The sequence below is a fragment of the Chiloscyllium punctatum genome, chromosome 15 (assembly GCF_047496795.1).
Source record: "Chiloscyllium punctatum isolate Juve2018m chromosome 15, sChiPun1.3, whole genome shotgun sequence".
Lineage (NCBI taxonomy): Eukaryota > Metazoa > Chordata > Chondrichthyes > Orectolobiformes > Hemiscylliidae > Chiloscyllium > Chiloscyllium punctatum.
Genome location: NC_092753.1, coordinates 75,136,520 through 75,155,398, shown reverse-complemented (window position 1 = coordinate 75,155,398; position 18,879 = coordinate 75,136,520). Strand labels below are relative to the sequence as shown.

The 18,879-nt window shown below is 40.1% G+C and overlaps 1 long non-coding RNA gene across 1 annotated transcript; it reads left to right on the top strand.

The window, feature by feature from the left end:
- The first annotated feature begins 9,910 nt into the window (after positions 1-9,910).
- Positions 9,911-18,070, top strand: LOC140486404 (uncharacterized). The gene is made up of 2 exons (XR_011962560.1): positions 9,911-12,565; positions 14,507-18,070. It is a non-coding gene; the product is annotated as an uncharacterized lncRNA (long non-coding RNA).
- Positions 18,071-18,879: the final 809 nt, after the last annotated feature.

Below are 18,879 nucleotides of genomic sequence, written 5' to 3'. Positions count from 1 at the left end.
GGCTTGGAAACCTGCAGCAAGGAACACCCCTCCTGACTCCATAAAACCTGTCTACCATCTACAAGTCTCAAGTTTGAAGGATAATGAATACTCCTCACTCATCTAGATCAGCACTGCTCTAAAAACACTCAAGAAGTGTAGCATCATCCAGGATAAAGCAACCAGTTTCATTGGAACCACATCCACTAACATTCATGCCCTCACCTGTGATGCTCAATAGCGACAGTGTGCACCACCTACAAGGCACACTGCAGGAATTCATGAAGGCCCCTATGAAAATACCTTCTAAAGCAATGAGCACTACAATGTAGAATGACAAGGGCAGCATGTGTACATGGGAATGTCATAACTTCCCAGTTGCCCTCCAAGCGACTTACCATCCTGACTTTGAAATACGTTGCCTGTCCTTCCGTATTACATGGTTAAAATCCTGGAAATCTTTCCATTACAGCAGATCTACATCAAACAAATTGCAGCAGTTCAAGAAAGCAATTCACCACCATCATTTCCACGTCAGCTCGGAATGGGATATAAACATTGGCCCAGCCAACGAAATCCACATTCTATGAATGAATTTTAAAAATAAAGTCTACCAAACAGGAAGACCGGTCACTGGATTTGATCAGCACCTGTCTCTAAACCTACAGATGGGAGATTACAATATGCAGCCCATAAAACCGATCAAATCCCACCCTTGCAAGGGGCAGCACATTTCAAAAGGACTGAGGAAAGGAGGAGAAAACTGTTCTATTTGAACAAACTGATGTCCAAATACATTATATTGAAAAGTTCATTTCAGAATTTTCATTGCGAGAGAGACACCATGATATTCCTGACATGTCTGCAGCTGACAGCTTAATTCATCTCTAAAGGAATTGTCCTTCATCTGCTTCCTGACATTTTAATGTATTAACATATATAGTCAATAGAATAATGTAAAAATGACCTTTAAAAAACAAATTTTAAAGCATGTGGTAAACCTGATCTAAACTGCCAGACAACTATCAATACAGTGCCATACCCAACAGACTATTAAGCTGGTCACATCAGTATATTGAAGATGTCAAATAATGAGAAGATTGTGATCAACTAGATTAGCATCAATTTTCCTCAGTAATTCAAATGGAAGATTAAATATGTATAACAAGAACATTCTGTTTAACTATCTGTCATTCCACTGGCCAATCACAGAATTCAGATAAGATCCTTTTTGGATTTTTTAGCAGCTGTGCTGAGATCAGAACATAAAGCCATTGCTTTTGGAAAATGTCATTTGTTAGGTATCCATTTATATGTATGACTAATCAAGTTAATAGGTTATTAGTAACTTCAATCAGATGAGAATTTTTGTGCTGCTATTGTAACTAAGTGGATTAGACATTGTTGTGGTATCAGCGAGGTAAAAACAATGACTGCAGATGCTGGAAACCAGATTCTGGATTAGTGGTGCTGGAAGAGCACAGCAGTTCAGGCAGCATCCGAGGAGCTTCGAAATCGACGTTTCGGGCAAAAGCCCTTCATCATTGTTGTGGTATTGCCCATTGTTTTTCTTAACACTTTGTAGAGCACGGACACAGATTTCAACTTGGAATGCTACCATACTGACTAACACATTTTCCCTCACTTGCCTTTGTGTCCTTAACAATGTTTGTTGCATATCTCAGAAAAGATTTGGGAAGCTATGTTTTTGTTTTGGAAGGTCAGAGAAAGAAATGGAGACTTTGGAGGTTTGTCCATCAAATAAAAATGCAGGGAACATAGGTCATTGTGGAGTAGCATGTGCAGTTCTGGTCAGCATGTTACAGGAAGGATGTGATTACACTAAAGAGTATGCAGAGGAGATTTACCAGGATGCAGCCTGGGTGGAGGGTCTAAGCTGTGATGAAAGATTGGAGAGGCTGGGATTATCTTCCTTGCAGCAGTGCATGCTGAAAGGGGTCCTGATAGAGGTTTATACATTTCTGAGGGGCATAATTAAGGTGGATAGGAATACATAGTCAAGAGGTCAATAAGCAGGGGCATAGATTTAAGGTAAGACGTAGAAGGCTACGAGGGGAGTTGAGAAGAAATTTTTTTGCTGCAAGGGTGGTGGGAATCCAGAACTCATTAACTGAAAGAGTTGTTAAGGCAAGAAATCCAGTAACATTTAAACAATACATAGATATTCATTCGCATTACCAGAGCCTTCAGAGGCATGTTGTCAGATCTTTGTTGACTGACATGGACACAATGAGCCACATGGACATGCTGTGCCAATTAGCCTCTGTTTGTGTTGTAACCATCTAGGAGGCTATAAATCAAAGCTCATTCCCCAACACCAGGTCCAATATGGCCCCTTCCCATGTCGGACTATTGACATATTGCTCTAGAAAAGTTTCCTGGACGCTTCTTACAAATCCTGCCCCATCCAAACCGCTGACACTAACTGTATCCCAGTCAATGTTGGGAAAATTAAAATCTCCCATCACCACCACCCTATTGCCTCTACATTATATATTAATATTTGGAAACATGGGGTCTAAAGTAGACAGAAGGCTGTTTTGTATTTTTATATTGTGCTTGTGAAGGAAATGATGTGGTTTGTTCTGAGATTTGTTGGATGTTTGTTAACATATGTACTTTTAATGTGGGTTTACAACCTTGAATTATAGCTTGAGGGGAACAGTTTTATGCATTAGAAATATAAGTAAAAAACAAACTGTTGTTGTTTAGCCACAAGGCAAGCTATGTCACATGGAAACAGAGAGACAAAACTATCCAGAAGGCTAGTGTGTACAGGTTCAGTCAGAGCAAAAAGGTGCTGTTGGTTTAACAGATTCTAGAGTGTCAGTGCTAGGGTGAAAAAAGGCCGGAGTAGCTTAAGAGAAAAGTATCCAGAACCAGAAAACTGCTGGAAGCTGAGAGTGTGGAAAGCCCATATGTTTGTTGTGAATTTGCAGGTCAGTGAGAAGAAATCTCTTTCACATCAATGGAACAAGGGAGTATTAAATGCTAACAGGGTGACCCTTCACTGAGATTTGAGGATCTGTAAGAAGCTGAGGGTAAAAAAAATTATGATCCTTCAAGCTGGTTTTTATTTTGAGAGCTGACATGCCCCATAATATCATCAGCTGGGATCATAACACAAATAAAATGGGTGGCTCTGTAAAATGAGAAGTGAGTGCAATGGATAGAGGCAAAGAGCACAATCATGTCACCTTGACCATGGAGGGAAAGGTAGTGGATGCCCCTCCCCCACCCAGAAGTGCCTGAGCTATTTGAGTAGCCAAAAAGGGTCTCTGGCCATTGCAATTAGCACTTTGCCATCCATCCATCAGCAAGTGGATACTCCTCCGTATAGGGAAATGGTCAAGGAAGTGGGGGCTGGTACCTTCCAATGGTTTGGAATGGGCCCTCATGTTAGGGTAATATTGGGCCTGTAGAAGTGCTCTACAGCAGAATGATGTTCACTGTCCATGCTAAACAAATTCACCTCTTGGCAGGTCCTACCTTGCCATCTTGCTTTGGCAATTCCAAGCCCCACATTTCCTTGGATTTTGAGGATACACTCCTTCAATGGATTCCCAAACCTCCAGGTGCAATCCTGGTGTGGTGGCCACACACTTGGTGCCATTGTTCAGCAAACTGACCTGCCAGCCTTGAAGGTTTCTGTTTATAGGATGGTTAAAGGGAAAGGTGCAATGGCTGCTTTCATAACAGAGATGGTTACCCCAGTAGTAACCAGTGAGTTGGCTGCCACCTCTGAAATGAGGCACTGTGTGGTCTATGAGGTTACCTCACATCTCCACCTTACTTGCTGGGTTGTTGATGGGACCCCCCCAAGCAGGAGACCAAAAATCTGACCAAAGCAAAAAAGATTTTTCAAACACTTTTTTTTGAAAATGTTATCTCCAATATTTTCCTTTTTCCAATCCTTTACAACATGTTGTCCCTCTGAGCAATACATCTGCTCTGCTACTCATGTCTTTGACTGATTTCCTTTTGTTAGTTATGTTTTGAAATAAGGAAGAGAAACTGATGCCTTAGGTCAGTATTAGAGAGAGACAGATAGGATAATAGTTCGGGTGGGATGGAAAAAGTAGATGTGTTCCACACAGGTGAAAGAATTTTCAATTTTGAATGTCACTCAAAATGTTCATCCATCTTTGTGATGCTTCCAGTATTTTCTGCTTTTTTGTATCAGATTTCCACTCTGTTCAATTTGTATTTTTTTGAGTATAGTGCTTTTTTTTTGTTTTAAACATCTATTTTACAAGTTCAAATTATTATACCTTGGTAGCATAAGGTAGTGTCTAGGATGTCAAGCATCAGTATGAGAAAAGGCTTTCACTGCAAGATAATACTCAGTATTGTTACTGTTTAATGTTCCAGTTAAAAAGATCAGACAAACAACGTACAAAGAAAGAGTAGATTCCATTGTGGCCCATTGATACAGTTAATTGCATTTCGTATAGTATTTTGGTCATGGGTGCGATATATTGATGAACAGATTGAAAAATATCTTTGAACCAGGAAATTCCCTTGGGTGTAGGAGTATTCCTGATAAATTGCTGAATCGATGCATACAGTTAGAATGGGTCATATAATCCCTACAGTGTGGAAACAGGCCATTTAATTCATTGAGTCCACACTGACCCTCTGAAGAGAATCCTACCCAGCCCCATCCCCTGTTACAGAAACTGTAGAGTCGAACCCAGGTCTCTGAATGCCATGAGACAGAAGTGCTAATGACTGAGCCACTGTGCCATCCAAATCGTTGTCAGACACCCTGTTCATATATTATGTTTGAAGGTTTTGCTGTGTTGTGTTATGACTCACAGCAGATATGTGCATTGTGTCACTCAAAGTATCATGGCAGTTGACCTAAAGGAATTAGGCTCTCAGTCTCCATCTTTCTGAGCTCTGCCCACTTGCACTCTGAGGAAAAATTGTCACAGTACATCTGAGTTGCTTTCTTTGAGCCCAGACATGTAAGTCAACGTAGCTGCAATGGACATGTGCAAATACCAAGAGCTGCAATAAAAGTTTATTGAATCCTTCAGTACTATGTGACCCACATCTCACTTCTACATTACAGGAACTAATGGTGGTGGCATGGTGGTGGCTCAGTGGTTAGCACTGCTGCCTTACAGCACCAGGGAGCTGGGTTCGATTCCCACCTCGAGTGACTGTCTGTGTGGAGTTTGCACATTCTCCCCATGTCTGCATGGGTTTCCTCCCACAATCCAAAGCAGTGCAGGCCAGGTGAATTGGCCATGCTAAATTGCCCATAGTGATAGGTGCATTAGTCAGGTGTAAATATAAGGGAATGGGTCTGGGTGGGTTACCCTTCAGATGGTCGGTGTGGACATGTTGGGCCGAAGAGCCTGTTTCCATACAGTAGGTAATCTAATCAAATATCACATCACAAAAGTCAAAGATCATTAGCTATCATCATGCTGTCTTTCAGTAGTATGGTGGAAACTTCTGCTATACCTGCACAAGAATCATACTTACTAAAAATACAACTTCACATTTGTTTTCAAACTACAGGTCATTGAGCTTTACCACAATTCTGAATTTTAAGAACCATTTAAAATTTTTGATTTCATGGAGATTTTAATTGTGCACAGCAACAACATCACAGTGATACATCCAGATGATGTGTTTATTGTTGGTTTATTGTCAGCAGCAGTATGCATATCAATATTGCAGTGAAACTTTGCCAGGACTGATGATAAAAAAAATTTGATCCTTCCAATTCAGAATACTGTGTACAATTCTGCTTGTTTAACAATAGGATGAGTAAAATTGCTCTTGAGACAGTGGACAGGCAAGCAATTGTGATGATGCCGTTTATCAAGAACTTCAACTGTGAGGACGTGCTGAAGAGGCTCTGCTACATATTCTTTAGAATAAAGGAAACCATGAAATGACTTAACTGAAGTATTCACAATTATAAATGTGTTGTTACTGTTAATAAGATATTATTTCTACACAAAAGAGCACACTTGCTGAATTTGCAAGCTTTAAGAGGGAAAATTGGCAAAGAGGATGAGTGGGAGCTAAGGTAAGTTTATGGGGGAGTATATGGGGTTGAAATCTGTCAAATTGATGGGGTTTGCAACAGTTGATAGGCTTCTTTGTTTTGATATCTTACTTATTTTTGATTTTAACTTCTGACCTCATATCTTTTCACAGAGAATTTAAATAAATATTTCATTCATTTTCCTCAGCAAGATAAGCAGACACATTTGCATTGTTCAAAAATTATTGCTTGACATAATTTATTCAAAATAATATTAAAACGTATTAGCATAAAAAAAAGACAGGAGCGACCAATTCAAACATAAAATTTGAATGCAACAGATCTTTCAACTTCCTTTAAGGTTAAAAAAAAGTGCATATAACTATAAAATGAATTTGAAGAAAGCACTTCAATGCACTCATCGTAAACACTGTCCAATTTCTAATGATTCTAAATGAGTTAATATTGCTTTGGTTCAAAGAAAAATAATAGTGACTATTAATCATTAAATTGTGTTGAAAAATTCCCAGGGTATTATATATCAAATTTGAATATTTATAGCTCACGTTATTACTTATTCATGCTCACATAAATTATTCTCTCCAGTCTGAGGCAGAGTCACGTAATGTTAATTTGTAGATTAGCGCTATTGGGAATGTTCAGTTTATTTAAGCCAATTTTTTGGGGGGGTGGATGTATGGGGAGCATGTTCATTAATGATTCAGACTATCGATATAAAAATTCTAATTTGGATGTAACCCACCTTTTAAGAAATGAAATCCGACAGACACTCTAGTCTTGATATTTGGACTTAAAATATTAGCTCAAATATATCTTGTATAGGAAATATTACGGTTAATTGAAGTAATAACACACACTGTCAATTAATTGATAATTGTTCACAAAACATTCTATTTTGACTGTTTTGAAAATTGAATCATATTGATGTTCGTTTTGAAAAATACCCATTGGCTATTTAGATGATTTATGTGGATCAATATGCTTTGAGCAGATGAGCTTGTGAATAAAGGTTTTCCAACTCCTTTAAATATTTCAAAACATGAACTGTTACTTATAAAACAGGTACATTCCACTGTAAGGTATACTGTATTATGGATGACAAGATAAATGAAATATACTTTGAAAGAAGTTTGGAATATGTTGTGACTATATTGTGAACTGTTTGATTTTTTAATTTAATAAATTAATACATCACAAATATGCAGCTATGTACAATATATCTATTAAATGAATAAATTAAAAGTATAATGGAAATTTTACAGAAGGTACATTTAGATATTTTATGAGAAATGATTTCAGAGTAGTATAAAATATGTACCCTTTCGTTCTGAGATATCTAGTATTTAAAATAAACAAAGGAGTACCTCTGTTAAAATTAGTTTCACTGTTTTGCTTCGTATGTCCTCTTCCAAAGGAACTAAACCCTTCGTATTTGCTCCCTTTAACATACAGAAACAATATTTCTTTGTTGCTCTTTATTTGATGTGGTAATAATCACATAACGTCAGCACTATAAATTTAATACTACCCAAATAAATCATTATTTATTGTTAAATTAATCTGAATACAATTTATGTAAAGCTTTATCAATTTATGATCTGCAATTAGTTTAAGACAAGTACATTAAAGTAAATGTTTATTCAGCAAGAATAATTTATCAATGCCAGCCACAAATTACTCCACACAGATCCAATCCAGTCATAGCCCCAGGATATCAGTATTGAAACTCCACTGAGCAGTGTCATTGATTTAGCCATCTTCAGCTATTTAATCAATGACCTTATCTCTGGCATTAGGTCAAGAATTGTTTTGGATGATTTTACATCCATTCAGAGCTCCTGTGTGGTTATAAAGTAACTCATGTCAGTCTACATCAATGGAACACAATGCACATAACATGTGGATTTGTACTATCAAATAGCAGGCAATATTTGCACCAAATAAGCACTAGACAATGACCATTTCCAACAAAAGAATGGTAAGGCATCTTTCCCTTTCCTTCAGTGCAGCTGTAATCGGCAAGACTCCCATCAACATGCTGAAGTTTACCATTGACCAATAGCTTAACTGGATTAGATATATCAACACTTTGTCTAAAACATTAACCAGAACACATCTACTCTGTAACAAATAACATATCCTCAGCCCTTAATACTATTTCAGTGTCTACAAAACACAAGCCAAAAGTGCAACAGAATACTCATTCTGGGTGGAGCAACTACAGTAACAGTCAAACTTTGACACTGACCTGGACAAAACAGTCAAAACTCAATTAACAGCTTGTCATTTGCATTCAGCAGCCTGAACCAGTTTTGGAGCCAGAACCACTATAGGATTGCCTCTCCACTCCAATTTACTTCTGCAATGATAAAGGTCTGCATTTCTGGCCAGAACTCCTGATCTCAGCCTGTTTAAAAATATAAAAATCACACAACACCAGGTTATAGACCAACAGGTTTAATTGGAAGCACATTAGCTTTCGGAGCGACACTCCTTCATCAGGTGATTGTGACAATCACCTGATGAGGGAGCATCACTCCGAAAGCTAGTGTGCTTCCAATTAAACCTGTTGGACTATAACCTGGTGTTGTGTGATTTTTAATTTTGTACACCCCAGTCCAACACCGGCATCTCCAAATCATGTTTAAAAATACAAAGTGTACCTAGAATTGGAATCCTTCTTCATAGCCTGGACCATTGCGATAAACCAAGTAACACCCTATTTTTATGACATCAGTTGCCGTATTATATTACGTTCATTCACCAACACACTGAAGAACATTTGGACAGTTAAACAGCTTTTCACTGTGTTAGTCAGTAAAGGTGGTTGAGGTAAGTTGGGAGGTTGACAGCTGGGTAGAGTAATACAGTCAGGTCAGGGGAGTTAGGTTGCAGGAGCCAGTGCATTGGGGATATACTTCAGGTTGTCAGAAGAGGGTTTGGTGGGGATTCGAGGTGTTAGGAGCTGGGGGTTAGATTCAAGTAGGAGTTGAGGTGGATGGGGAGAGGAGTTAGAATGGAAGACTGGGAGAGGTCAATTATGTAGTTTCCAAGGAGTTAAATGTGATTTTAATCTGTCCGAGATGGGGTAACTATCTAATACGGAAGTCAAGAAATCATTGGAAGGTCCCAGGGAGCAGAAGCACTGTCCTTACAAAATTCAAATGTTCCAGGCAATTCCCACAGAGTCAGTGTGTTGGGACATCCCCGGGCTTGTCCTGCATATCGTGAGTCATATGCCCAACCCAGAGAGTGGAAGAACTGGGCTAATATCCAAATTCTTCACTGAAATAACATGAGAACATGTTAAGATTTCATCTTCTAAAATATTAACAGTGATTAAAAATAAAACAGAAATTTATTATGCATAAGAAATGAAAAGAATAAAATTAACCAAACTACTTACATAAAACCCAATTTTTTCAGACCATTGATTCAGCTTGACATTTGATTACTAACGTAAGTAATCTGTTAAGCAAACATACTTTAGTAACATGAGTAGGCATTATGCATTTTATAATCTGATATTCTGGGTAGACAATAAATAATTCAAACAAATTAAGCTGAAATTGTGAATTAGTAACAAATACACTGATAAATTTCTCTGATTTTACTATATCGCCTATATCGCCTTCAACACATTATTTGGGCTGACATCTGTTGTTAAAGTTCAGCTGAGAATGTAACTTTTAAAAAAAGTTGTGTGATATACACATGAAAGAAGTGAAACTAACATGGTCATTCTAACAGATGAGAGACTTGACAAACAATCAATGTATTTTTCAATGTATAATTTCTGTTACACACAGTGTAAACTTTTGCTATAAATTCTGTGTCTTACAACTGTGTACTCCACAACCACCTGATGAAGGACTATGTGGGATATCAGTAGGATTAGTGTTACTTCTGCAATTCCATTTTACAAAGGAGGTGAACTCACACCAGTGGGTAATTGTTTTAGCCAAGTGCTGAGTCAACAAGAATGGAAACGATGTGGAGGAAATATATAATTGTTTTTGTATTAGCTAAAACTGTATGTCAGAAGGTAGACATTATGGGCAAGTAGATAAGATGTTGTGAGGGGATGAAGTTAAGCTAGATACGCCTGTACAAACAGTAGGTATAAACATGTGCTTCCCACTTTTACAAAAACACAGGAACAAACCCCAATTAAAAGGGTCATAGGGATCAGAACGGCCTTGGGAAAGGCACAGATGAAGGGGGTAGATAATGATGAAGAAGGGATATGCCTAACAATGACCTATAACAGGGTAAGGTCAAACAGCCTTGTGAGACCAGAAATAAGCATTTTATCACAGACAAGGCCGGATAAGGCAAGAGGCAAACAGGGGTAATGGGGGCCGGTCTTAGGGAAGTGGACGATGTAAACAGGGGAGGGAGCAGTGTAAAACAATAGACATCAAATCATATAAATGTTATGTATGAATTGAATTTAGTGTGTGTATGTCCCTTGCCTTGAGAAAGGGACATCACACACCCACTTGCAAGTGTAAAATAAATGGCACTACTGATTCAGATCTTGTCTTGGACTGAAATTATTGAAGTGAGTGGGCTTTGTTTCTCACAATTGGGGGCTGTCCGGGATTTTCTTCCATCACCGGGGGGAGTGGCTGGCCTTGGACACTGGGAAGACGCGTCCCGTTCCCCATTGAGGAGCGGTCTCGTGTCCTGGTTTGGTCTGCTCCCTTGGGCGACTGGTACGAATCCCACAAGAGAGACATCTGAATCAGACAGTGATAGGAGCTCGATAGACAATACGGCACAAAGGGGCCAGGCAACTCTGTGCACAGACCAAGGTAAGAAACCTGACTTTTAAGTATTGCCTTGGTGGCCGGGATTGAGTTTTAGTAGTTAATAAGGGACTAACGAAGGAACTCAATATGGGTTGTGCCGTGGGTAAGGAAAAAGCCTCCGGGAAAAACAAAAGAAGGAAAAAGCAATGGAATTGGAGGCGGGGTCCCTTACAACATACCTCCAGAAAGTTCTTTGGGGAGGATGTTGTGGAATTGGCAAAATAATACTTGTACAGGGGAAAAAGATGATTAAATATTGTTGCTTCATATGGACTAAGGAATCCATTCTTCGTCCCGCCTCTTTTGGCCAAAATTCAGGTCGGACAAAGACTGGGTTTGTAAATATCTGAATTTATTTGTCAATGAGTGAGAGAGAGAGAGAGAGAATGAAGAGAGCTGTACAGCTGGTCGAAAGTTTAACCCTTTGTGATTTGGTTTGAATACACATTTGTTTGTTGGTGATTGAATGTTTGCGTTTTATTCCCTGGAGCTTGAGTTCCAGGACTGTTTTGAATCTGATTCTTATTATGGAAACTTAACATGATTTCTTTTAAGGTTAAGGATTCTATCGAGATTATGAAAAAAAAAGAATGATAACTCCTGTTCTTCTTACAGGTCATGACTGCCTTACTATCAGTTTCTAACTAATCTCTTCTATCTTTACATGAAAGCGATTTATGGAGGACAGTTGAAGTTTCAGTTCAACATTAGATTGTAGTAAAAACAAGATCCTATGGTTAATATCTGTGACCTTGGATTCGGCCATTGTTCATGCATTAGAAGTTTTTTTCTTTAAACTTGAATAGACAAATAATTTTAAGGCAGCTCTGATTATTTCAAGACCTATAGTATTGTAATTGAGCAATGATTGGTCAGGACTACTTAAGAAAACTAATTTTGGATTTAAATTAAGGGACTAAAACTGGGTGATTACAGTGGATTTCAAAATTGAGAACTGTATGCATTTTACATTTTGAATATTAAATACTGAATAAATGAACGTAAATATATAAATATATTTACAAATTTGGAACAGGCTTTAAAGTTAGTCAAGCATGAATTGATGAATTGGTGTTTGAAGTTATGGGGAGCTAGAAATATTGCAATATTTCATTAAAAAAAAAGAAAGAGGGGAAGAACGTAATGACTTATCCCCTTCGGGAGGTACCAATAGGGGACAAAGATTGGGTTTGTAAGTGCCCCCCTCAGCAGTGGGGAGGTCAGGACATTTAAAAAAAAAGAAATGAAGGTCCTGGTTGAGGATCTGGTAGGGTTGTCTGAACAAACTGATCAATTTTTGGGGCCCAGTCTGTATACCTGGGCTGAGTTAATGTCTATTTTGAATATACTATTTACTGGGGAAGAAAGGGGACTTATATGGGGAGCAGCCATTAAAATATGGGACAGGGAACATCCGATTGGAGATGGAGATGCTGGACAGGGAGAGGTGAAGTTTCCCCTCAGAGACCCCCAGTGGGAAAATCAAAATCCGGAGCATAGAGAAGAAATGAGGGAATTGAAAGACCTGATTCTAAAAGGAATAAAAGAGGCAGTTCCGAAGTCACAGAATTTGACTAAAGTCTTTGAAGTTAGACAGGAGAAAGATGAGACTCCTTCAGCTTTTTTTTGCAGAGATTAAGAGACTCAATGTGGAAATATTCTGGAATGAACCCTGAGAACCCAGTGGCACAGGGTCTTTTGAAAGTACATTTTTGTGACAAAGGCATGGCCAGACATACAGAGAAAGATACAGAAGATAGAAGGGTGGAGTGAAAAGCCATTAGATGAATTGTTAAGAGAGGCACAGAAAGTGTTTGTAAAGAGAGAGGATGAGAGACAGAAACAGAAGGTGAAAATGATGGTAGCTGCGGTTGATGAGGTAGTTAAGAAAAGAATGGAACCAATAGTGAGCAACTGGAGCGGTGGGTGGCAGCAGGTAGGACAGAGAGGGAGAGGGAAAGGGAGAGAGAGAGGGAGAGGACAAGGGGGAGTATTTGATAGAGGGTTCGAGCGACAGGGGCAGAGCTGGAAGACTCCACAGGCAGGATGTTATTATTGCGGAAAGATAGGGCATTTTAAGCGGGAATGTCCGGCTCTGAAAAGGGAAGAGAGGGCAATTCCGCTTATGAATTTTGATGAAGAATAGGGGTGTCAGGGGTTCCTGCCCTCGGGGGCCCACCAGGAACCCTTGATAAACCTGAAGGTGGAACCCTATAGGGAAGAGGTAGTCTTCCTAGTAGATACGGGGGCAGCACGGTCATCGCTGAATTTTAAACCAAAGAAAGTAGGAATGTCAACACGGTCAATTACTGTTTCGGGGTTAAAAAGGGGAAGGATTTACTGTTCCAGTATTTGAACCTATGATGATAGAAGGTCCTAAGGATAGGGTCACAGGGGAACTGTTGTATATCCCTGATATAGGAAGTAACTTATTAAGGAGAGATTTAATTATCCTCTTAGGACTGGGGATTGGAATTCAGGAAAAAGAATTAGTTGTACAAAAGGCAATGTTGGCAGAGGATGTGGAGAGAGAGATAGACCCTATTGTATGGGCTAGGGAAGGGAATTGTGGAAAACTACAGATCCCCCCCCTTGAAATAAATTTAAAAAGGAAAGGGGATGTTGTCTGTGAGCGACAATATCCCATTTCCATTGAAGGTAAACGAGGACTGCAGCCAGTAATTGAAGGATTGATTAGAGATGGATTGTTGGAGCCATGTATGTCTCCTTATAATACCCCAATACTACCAGTGCGGAAATCCGATGGAAATTATCGATTGATGCAGGATTTGAGAACATTAAATCGAACAGTACAGATCAGGCACCCAGGGTGCCAAACCCCTCTACGTTATTAAGTGAGATCCCTCATGACCACAAATGGTTTAGTGTGATAGATTTAAAGGATGCCTTTTGGGCTTGTCCCTTGGCAGAGGAAGGTAGGAATTTGTTTGCCTTTGAGTGGGAAGACCCTAAGACAGGACAGCAACAGCAGTACCAGTGTACTGTGCTTCCCCAGGGGTTTACGGAATCCCCAAATTTATTTGGACAGATGTTAGAACAAGTATCAGAGAAATTTAGCAGCCCCAAGGGGACTACCCTGTTGCAGTATGTAGACGACCTCTTAGTAACAGGAAAAAGAAGAGAAAGAGTAGTAGAAGCCACTAACAAATTATTGAATTTCCTGGGCCAGCAGGGACTGCGGGTATCTAAAAACCAACTACAATATGTGGAGCAAGAAGTGAAATACTTGGGACATTTAGTTAGTGAGGGAAAGCGAAAGATAAGCCTGGAACGGATAGAGGGAATAGTGGGAATGCCGCTGCCCAGCACTAAAAGGGAGTTACGCAAATGTTTGGGTCTCACGGGTTATTGCAGATTGTGGATTGATTCCTATGCACTGAAGACTAAGAAATTATATCTCAAACTATTAGAGGGGGAACCAAAATGTCTAAGTTGGGATGATGAGGCAAAAGAGATCTGATCCATGCCCCCGTGTTAGCCTTACCTTCCCTCTTTGCTACCGTGGATAAGGGAGTGGTTTTGGGAGTATTAACCCAGAGGTGTGGGAAGGGATTAGTACATGAAGAATTGATTAAACGGGTCTTGGAGTCCCTATTACTTCCGCGAGAAATAGCAGTAGTGCATGTAAATGGTCATCAGAAAGGAAATGAACTAGAAGTTAGGGGGAATAGATTAGCCGATGAGGTGGCTAAGGAAGCAGCCCTGAACCCACAAGAAGTGGTGATTCATTCCCTAATACCTACTGTTCCAGGTCCTCGGGAAGCTCCTATATTTACTGAAAGCGAAGAAAATGAATTGAGAGATTTAGGAGCTGTAAAAACAGCAGACGGGCCTTGGAGGTTACCTGATGGAAGGGAAATGTTAAACAAAATGATGATGCGAGAGATTATGGCTGTCCTACACCAAGGCAGCCATTGGGGAGTACAAGCAATGTGTGATTTAGTTCTTAGGGAATATGGATGTAAAGGAATATATACAATTGCTAAACAAATATGTGAGGGATGTATCATATGCAAAAAGGTAAATAAGAAAGTCTTGAGAAAACAGACCCCGGGAGGAAGAGACCCAGGACTGAGACCTTTCCAGAGTATACAAGTAGATTATACTGAACTCCCCAGGGTAGGCAGACTAAAATATATGTTGGTCATAGTAGATCATTTATCTGGTTGGGTTGAGGCATACCCCCTAGCTACCGCCACTGCGAGTGGGGTGTCTAAAACAATATTGGAGCACATAATTCCCCGATATGGGCGCGTGAACCATATTGATTCCAACCAAGGAACTGACTTTACTTCTAAAGTGTTACAGGGGGTAATGAAAGGGTTGGGAATTTCCTGGGAGTTCCATACTCAATGGCACCCGCCATTATCGGGAAGGGTTGAGAGAATGAACCAAACACTCAAACGATAGCTCTCTAAATTGATAATAGGAACCAGACTCCCTTGGATCAAATGTTTACCTATAGCTCTCTTGCGAGTACGAACAGCCCCAAGGAAAGATTTGGGACTATCCCCCTATGAAATCTTATTTGGATTACCTTACTTGGGAACGAATGGAGAATTGCCAAGTCCCGAAACTAAAGATTTGTTTTTAAAGAAGTATATACTGGGTTTGTCCTCCTCTTTGTCTTTCCTAAGGAAACAGGGTTTATTGACACAGACTCCACCCCTTGAATTCACCGTTCATCCCATCCAGCCGGGCGATTGGATCTTAGTAAAATCATGGACAGAGATTAAATTGCAGCCGGACTGGGAAGGGCCGTACCAGGCTCTTTTGACCCCCGAAACGGCAATAAGGACAGCGGAGAAAGGCTGGACTCATTACACTCGGATCAAAGGGCCAGTGGACCCTCCCGTTGAGGAAGAAGTCTGGACAGTCGAATCAACGCAAGATCCGCTGAAACTCAGACTAAAGAGACTTTGAGTAACTGATTATACAGTGGCGACATGAGCGCGGGATTATTTCTGTAAGATTGTATATTAAGTCTTTTTGTGCTTCAGCATGATGTTTAGAATACTGGGAATGCTGCTAGAGTTATGATGCTAGCTCTCTTAGTATTGGCATTTCATCAAATATCATTTTCATATGTATTATTAACGGTCCCTAAGTCTGATAACCCACAAGTAATAGACGCTGATGTATGCAGCTTAGTAAATTGTGGGGATGTAGATAATCAGAGACAGTACCGCAGCTCTGAGATACATCTTAAGTCCTATGGGGATAGCCTTGGGGATGGTACTTAGTATAATGGTCTCGTCACAGTACACCAGACCCCCTTCCGACCAGCTCGTGATTGTCCTGATAAAAAGTGTAACCCAATATACCTAATGATAAGGAAAACCACATGGCACGAAACAATCCTGGTGGGAGGGGGGGGGGGGGGCACCTATGAGATACAATGAAATGAAATGCTTAGGATAGAAATGAAAGCAAATGGGAAGGATTTCTTGGGCTATTGTTTTTGAATTAGTGTAGGACAGGGAAAACGGGTAGAACTACTGGGTAATAAGATACAATCTTTCACCCCTCCCGATGATCCTAAAGTAGTAAAATTTATAGAGGTAAAGGACTTGAAACAGACCATTGAAATAGAAACTGGGTACGGGGATGCAAATGCCTGGGTTGAATGGGTAAAGTATACTGTCAAAAGTCTGAACAAGAGCAATTGCTATGCATGTGCCTCCGGTCGGCCAGTGGCCCAGGTAGTTCCCTTTCCGCTCGGGTGGAAGCGAGACAGGAAGGGCATGAAATGTATGATAGCCCTGTATCAGGATGAGACTGCGTGGAATGATAGGAATTGTACCTCCCTGTCTCTGATGTTCCCTCCCTTGGAGAAGAAAGATGCAAAAGTTCCCCCCCTGTTTTCTGCCGCAGTTGGAAATCACACATCGTGTGTGTAGACGAGGTACAAGTCGGTCGAAAGATTTGGGGGAGCTGAAACTATGTACAGAGATTAAGAATGTCACCGAAACGGAGAAGGGAGGGAACTACTCAGCATTAAAGGTTCCCCGAGCGGATCTGTGGTGGTACTGTGGAGGCAAAATATTGAGACCCACGCTATCTCCAGATTGGAGAGGGATATGTGCAATTGTACAATTGGCAATTCCATTTACCCTGGCATTTGAGAAGGAAAACAAAGGAGGGAAAAAGGGAAGGGGTAAGAGATTACTGTTAGACACTTCTTTCGATGACAGGATTTATCTTGATTCGGTAGGAGTCCCTAGGGGAGTACCGGATGAATTCAAGGCTCGTAACCAGATTGCAGCAGGCTTTGAGTCAGCTCTCTTTTGGTGGGTAACAATTAATAAAAATGATCATACCCTGTATACGAGGACTCACCCAAAGGTTGATTGAAACAGCCTTGATGAAACAGATGCCCCTAAAAGGGAATCAGGTTGAAGGACTTTATCGACTAAATAATGAGCAGATGAGTGAGACCAAGATGGATGAAATCTCCGGGATGATGCTTGCAAATTTCGGGAGCGATGCTTAAAAATAAAATATTTGCAGAAGATAACAAATGGTAATTAAAAGAAAGAGGGGGAATTGTGGGATATCAGTAGGATTAGTGTTACTTCTGCAATTCCATTTTACAAAGGAGGTGAACTCACACCAGTGGGTAATTGTTTTAGCCAAGTGCTGAGTCAACAAGAATGGAAACGATGTGGAGGAAATATATAATTGTTTTTGTATTAGCTAAAACTGTATGTCAGAAGGTAGACATTATGGGCAAGTAGATAAGATGTTGTGAGGGGATGAAGTTAAGCTAGATACGCCTGTACAAACAGTAGGTATAAACATGTGCTTCCCACTTTTACAAAAACACAGGAACAAACCCCAATTAAAAGGGTCATAGGGATCAGAACGGCCTTGGGAAAGGCACAGATGAAGGGGGTAGATAATGATGAAGAAGGGATATGCCTAACAATGACCTATAACAGGGTAAGGTCAAACAGCCTTGTGAGACCAGAAATAAGCATTTTATCACAGACAAGGCCGGATAAGGCAAGAGGCAAACAGGGGTAATGGGGGCCGGTCTTAGGGAAGTGGACGATGTAAACAGGGGAGGGAGCAGTGTAAAACAATAGACATCAAATCATATAAATGTTATGTATGAATTGAATTTAGTGTGTGTATGTCCCTTGCCTTGAGAAAGGGACATCACACACCCACTTGCAAGTGTAAAATAAATGGCACTACTGATTCAGATCTTGTCTTGGACTGAAATTATTGAAGTGAGTGGGCTTTGTTTCTCACAGACTATAACCTGGTGTTGTGTGATTTTTAACTTTGTACACCCCAGTCCAACACCAGCATCTCCAAATCATGACCTATTGTATTGACAGATTTATTTCACACTTTTTAAGCTGACCTTTAAAACAGAGACTTCTGGATGAATGTGCACACAAATCATTTGGCTCAGCTGCATTTATTTCCTAGCAATTCAATAGGAGCATATATAGGGCTTTCTCTATGATTTTGGTGACTAGAAGGGATAACATTCCATCCTATCAACACTAAGACCCTGAATATATTTTTACCCAACTAGTAGCTAATTCTGTTATAATGAAGCTGCATTCATCCTTGATGTATGGATGTGTACATTCTGTGAACTCTGATGAGGTTGGGTGACCATGTTGTGCACCTTGGTCACACGGTGGCCATAATTATGTAAAGGAATAGTGGCCATTTAGTATATCCGACTCAAGTGCAGCTTTAGCTTCTTTGAGGCCGTGAGGATGCCGAGACATTCTAAGGTAGGATCTTATTTAAAAACGTCAGCAAATGGGGATCAAAACATGAAGGTAATTATCCCTGATTTGGCCAATTAATGTATGAAGGACTGGAACTGCCATGCAAAGAAAGCTGTGGAAGCAGAAGAGCCTGTAGGAGGCACTTCTGAAGCATTAGACTACGTTTCCAGGTAAGGGGCAGAGAATGAGAGAGGAAGCCCCATAGTGGAAGCATCCTCTCTCCAGTGTTTTTAAAGTTTAAATTTAAATGACAGCCTCAGTA